We start from the raw sequence: 6,000 nt of genomic DNA on the forward strand, positions 1-6,000 counted from the left end.
AATTTATTTTTATTCAGAATATGTTATAAAGGTGTAATGTTATTGGAGGTTTATTGAACCATGGAGAGCGGAGAGACAGCAGGAAGAGCGGAGGCTGATCTGATGACTGAGAAGGAGAGCACCCCACCCCTCTTCGTAAGGCACTCTTGGGGACTGAGATTTAAGGAGATGCTGTGTAGAGGGCCGTTTGTCAGGAACAAACACTGAATTGGTAGAGTATGGTGTGCCAGTACAGACAAGTGGAGTTTGCACAACTGCTTGCTTCTTCCTGGTTTTGTGGACTCAGCACCTTCTTCCTGACTACATGGACTCAGTAGCTTGTTCCCTACTTTGTGGACTCATTGTTGGTTCCTGGTTTCATTCCCTTGTCCCCTTGTTTTGCTGGACTGGGCACAGTCTGCGGCTGCGATGTGTGTGTGTCAGTGGTGGGTTTCAAAAATTGTTCGAACCTACTCTGTGGGTGTGGCCTCCTTTGTGGGAGTGGCTTGCCACCCATGTGACTGGATGGGAGTGGCTTGCCGCCCATGTGACCGGATATGAAGATGCCGACGACACTTGTCAGAATCACCTTAAATTACCTCACACACAGCACTGGCACGCATAAGAATATGATGCAAACTTGTTTTTTAAAAGGCATCTTTGGTTTGCGTTAAAACAACTTCAACACACACAATGTTCTGATTGCACCACAAACGCAGTAGTCATCCTTACCTTTCACAGAGGCACTGAGTTTTATAAATATGAGCATGGTAGTGTAGAATAATCATATCCAAGGACCAGTGGTGGGTTTCAAAAATTTTTGGAACCTCTTCTGTAGGTGTGGCCTGCTTTCCGGGTCCACTGGTGGAACCTCTTCTAACTGGTTCATTAGATTTGATGAACTGGTTCTACCGAATAGGTGTGAACTGGTAGGAACCCACCTCTGGTTTGTGTGTGTGAACATGCTTTGCTCTGGGACTTACCAAGAACATGGGAGCGTTTGAGGAAAATTTGGAGCATTAAAAGGAAGTTTGAACTCAGATGGCTGTGTGATCTTTGTGCCTTGTCCCGGGTTATCACAACATTTCAGCATCCTGCAATAATTGTCATTTGCAATCTTCATACCGCTGACTTGAGACAAGGTCAGTGAGGAAGCCAGCAGGAGGGCAGAAATGGCGAACATGTGACATTGTGTTTACAAATGTCAGAGAATCAGCATAAGAAAGGGAACAAAGAGTGCTAGAATTGCTGTCACTAAACAATGTGGTCCTATGACATCATGTTTTACCACCATGTTGCTTAGTGACAGAAATCCAGTCTGAAGTGAAAACTAACTGTACTTAGCTGGCTGATCCTCCAGGTTCAACCTTGTAAACCTATAGAATTATGGGTTCTGTTGTGGCTGAAATGGATTCTACACATTTGATTTTGCTACCAGTATTCTAACAAAGAATAACCATCCTTTTGATCCAGTTTCAGCAGAGTTAGCATAACATGCCAAATATGTCACCATGATAAATACTGGCAGGGGAACATCTGGAGAAATATGAGCGCAACATGTTTGAACTAAATGATCACTTAATCATTTCTGTCAGTTTATGACTCTTGGTCTTACAAGCATTTTTCCCCACCAAGGCAAACATTTATTTTCTAGAACCAGTGCAAATTCTGCCATGTTTGTCAACCCTTGTTCTTAATTGCCTTTTGCAGTTTCTCTATTGTTCATTTTCAAAGTGGCATGGGATGAAAGTTGCCTGTTTCAGTCATTTCCCAATAGTAGTTCGTACTACGGGATTTACTGATTTTAAAGACCAGCCAAAATGCAGAGAGCATAAGCATCATCACAGTTCTTAAAGTGCCTTGAAGGTGGTTATAAATTCTTGCCATGACTCCAAATCGGAGGCACTGTTTTTCCAAGATCCGTACATGGTTCAATGCAAAGATAAAACTCTTGAGGAAGGTTTTTTTTCATTTCAGAAAAAACTGAATATATGTAGCTGCCAACCATATGTATATGAGAGAACATTTGTGACAAAATTAGAAGACCAGAGGAATACTGTCAATATAATCTACTTGGACTTCAGTAAGGCATTTGATAAAGTAGACCATAATCTACTCTTAGATAAAATAGAAAAATGTGGGTTAGACAGCATCACCACTAGTTTGATTCATAACTGGCTGACCAACTGCACTATTGAAAATTTAGATCAGTACAATATTTAGGAGCTGAAAGGTTCAACCTGCCACAAGTTATTTAACTATGGTTTGTTGAATATAACTCTATTGGCTAGATTCACATAATATATTCATCCATAAGCCATTATTTGCAGTTGGGTTTATCCAATAGGCTACACCAAAAGTAATTAAATATCCAGCATGCCAATCCAATCTGATTTAGTTTTGATATTAGCCCACCAATCAAACTAGGTGGTTCAGAAATTGTAAGCATTTTGAGTCACAAGTAATTTGTTCCACAATTTGGAACAGGAAATCTATTAAAAAACCTGAAAAGTGTGCTGCATATGTATCAAGAATATATCCTGTTCTTGACAATGACCGGTGGAACTTCATGCATGCATAAAGTGCTCTGCTCTGCTTTTGTTGATATAGGTAGAAGATCCAAGCTATTATTCCAAATGTGTAGATGGCTGTTGTTTTTAAAAATAAATAAATCTCCAAGTGTGTAGCATAGGTGGTTTTCTTCTTTAACATATCTCAGAGATTTGCTTACCTGGGTTTCAAGTTCTCCATCATCCACAAGGCCAGAGGTTCCGAAGGAGTAATCTACAAAGATATTGTACTACTGGGCAAGGTTTTCGCTATTGAGCATACTGGGTACTAGCCAGGGATATGTTCCGGCAGACACTACTGCTGGTTTGTTTGTGTGCGCGCTGGACCACATGCACAGTGCAATAAAAATTGTTCTGCGCAAGCGCAGAAGCAAAAAGCAAGATGGCGGTGTTTATGGAGCAGCTCGGAGAACCGGTTCGGGAGCATGGCAGGCCTGGGTTTATTTATTTATTAATTAGACTTATATACCGCTTCATAGGGCTTTCAGCCCTCTCTAAGCGGTTTTACAGATTTTTTAGCAAATTGAGTCAGCAACTTGCCCCCACAGTCTGGGTCCTCATTTCACCCACCTCGGAAGGATGGAAGGCTGAGTCGACCTTGAGCCGGTGAGATTTGAACCACTGAACTGCAGATCACAGTCAGCTGAAGTGGCCTGCAGTACTGCACCCTAACCACTGCGCCACCTCGGCTCATAACTGGGTTGCTGCCAGTTCCAGTGACCCAGGCCCCAAACCACTACTGGTTCGGCCAAACCCGTCCGAACTGCTACTAGTGCCTCTTTGCCAAGATGGGCTACAGGGGCAAACAAGCTGCTGGTATGTTGCCCTAATACTGCCCACAAGGCAGAAACATCTGGATTTAGGCTTGTTGTTTTTGGAGTCCCCTCGCTTTTTGGTATTGCCTGTTTGCAGCCTCCATGCTTTATGGTTTGAGAAGGCTTTGGAACTGACCCAGTTACGTATGTTGTAGAATGTAGCTGTAGAGAAGGAATAATGAAATACGAGTCCCTGAATATTTTCTAACTAAGCCTTTGAAGTTCACCTGGTTTAAATTAAACTTCCTTCATCCACTGAGATCTGTGTGCTTGTTAGAAAGGCAAATCTATAAATGAAGAAGATAGGGGCTTTTGAACTTGTTATGTCAATGCGTTTACAAACAACAATAACAGCACAATGTGGATTTTAACTTGTTAGCAGAAGCAGCCAATAATAGAATGCCAGGTAATCTGGATCCATGAATAGAGCAATGAACTCCTGTGCATGCTTATCTGATTACATTAAGGGTTCTCATATCCTTTTTTGGGGGGGGGAGGGGATGCTACTTCTGATTACAATAGATTCTTCCATACCTGAAAGGATTCTTTGTGTGCAAAAAATGTATCTGCAAATACAAGCAGACTAGCACAGATGCTTCTATTGTTCTAGAATTTGCACTGGTATAGTCAGGATACCAGGCATGCCATTGGCCCCATCCAGGGGTGGGCTGCTATGGGTTTGCCCAGGTTCGGGAGAACCTGTAGCTAGCATTATGGCCAGTTCGGAGAACCTCCAAATCCCCCACTCAGCTGGGGTCCCCTGCCCCCCCCCCCAAGGAGTCTCCACGTGGCCCATTTTGGATGCAAGATAAGTGCAGGGTCTGTGTGGAGGCTTGGAGAGAGGGAAAAACAGGAATCTCAGAAGGCCTCTGGAGCTTGGGCAAGTTTTTGCCCTCCCTGAGGCTCGAGGAAAGCCTCCGGAGCTTGGGGAAGGCGAAAATGCCGCCCCTCAACTGTGGTGCAGGAGGCTGACCAGGCCATGCCCACCATGGCCATGCCCACCCAGCAAGCAGGCAGAGAACCTGTTGCCAAAATTTTTGAAGTCCATCCTTGACCCCATCTTCCCTTCTGCAGACAGTCCAGAGGATGTAAACTTGGGAGTTTCAATTGTAGGCAGGAAATACTTCATCATTATGGACAACTATAGTCATTATTTTGTAACGGAGAAATCAGTAAAGTCAGTTTCATTACATCTGAGGCTAAAGTCTGCTGTAAAATGAGAGAGAAAAATCCCCTGAATAAAGGCAGTGCTTTCAAGTTACTTCTAAGCTACATAATTAATGGATAATTAAAATAACATTGGGCATTTGGTTCAGTCAGGCAAGTTGAATTAATTATTAATTAATAACCAAATACTAGGCAAATAAGTGCAACCGTGACATTTCAATTGTCTTGTGCACTCCAGAGCAGCTTAAGTCGTCCGGAAGATTAATAGTTAGGGTGCTAGCATAACTTCCAAAGGAAAGTATTCCATCACAGGAAGGCCATACTAATTTAAATATAACCCATGTTGTCCTTTCTCCTTCAGGGCTGGAGAAATGAGATATAGATACTAGACAAGAAGGCAGTCCTAGTTGCAATGCCATAAAGGGTTTTTTTATACATCAAAAACAGCATTTTGAACTGCGCCTTGAAACTTACAGGTAACCAATACAGTGACTGTGAACAGGGTTTATGTGACTCTGGTGCCTTCAATACAACTTTATGCAAGATGTTGCATTTTGCCCAATTTTATTTTTCAGTCTTCAACCTCAGCCCCTCGTAAAGCTGATTGCATTAATCCAAGAGAAGGGTGGATCAGAACATGAACCATTGTGGATAAGATCTCCTGCTTCAGTACGGTCACAACTGATGTACCCCCCTCCCCCCAAAAAAGCTGGATGCAGATCTCACTAGACAGAGCCAGAAATTGAGTAACACCCCAGTACAAATCTATTCTTTTAGGGGTGTGCACCTCCATCAAGCTGACCAAGAATGGTTGAATGCTATGTGCCTTATTATTTTAGATGTTTAATTTAAAAGCACCATGCATTATTATATTTAATATTGATATCAAATATTGATATCAAAATGTAAAAGAAGAACATATATTTAAAATAGTTATATATATAAACTTAGTTCATTATTAGTATTTCAGAAAAATTCAACATTTGTAATCTCAGTTTTTACAAGATTTAAAGCAGCTTCCTTGCTAGACTTAAGTATTCTTGCTTCCTTGCTAGACTTAAGTATCTTATGGAAAATGTTGCTTACTATTTTACTTCTATGTATTGTTTGTGTCTATTGTCTGTACCCTCCCTTCCTTATTTTATGTAAGCCGCCCTGAGTCCCCTCAGGGAAAAGGGCGGCCTATAAATACTAATAAATAATAAATAAATAATAATAATGGTTCTACATGAACAATAATTCTTAGTCTCCACTTCGTGTTTCATCCCATCAACCAGCTCCGAGCACCAGACTAAAATGAGTCTATTCATCTCCTTCTGCAAGGACATGCCACTTTCTCCAAACAAAAGTGAGTGGATAGACAAGGCAGAAGCAGCGACAATTTAGGTCTGTAGTTGTAGCAGTAATATATCTCATAATTCAGGCATGAATCCTTTGAGGTTGCAATTATTTCCTCATGGTTATTGGAG

The sequence above is a fragment of the Thamnophis sirtalis genome, unplaced genomic scaffold, assembly GCF_051295495.1.
Source record: "Thamnophis sirtalis isolate CommonGarterSnake01/CBP01778 unplaced genomic scaffold, rThaSir2_p1.2 scaffold_11, whole genome shotgun sequence".
Taxonomy (NCBI): Eukaryota; Metazoa; Chordata; class Lepidosauria; order Squamata; family Natricidae; genus Thamnophis; species Thamnophis sirtalis.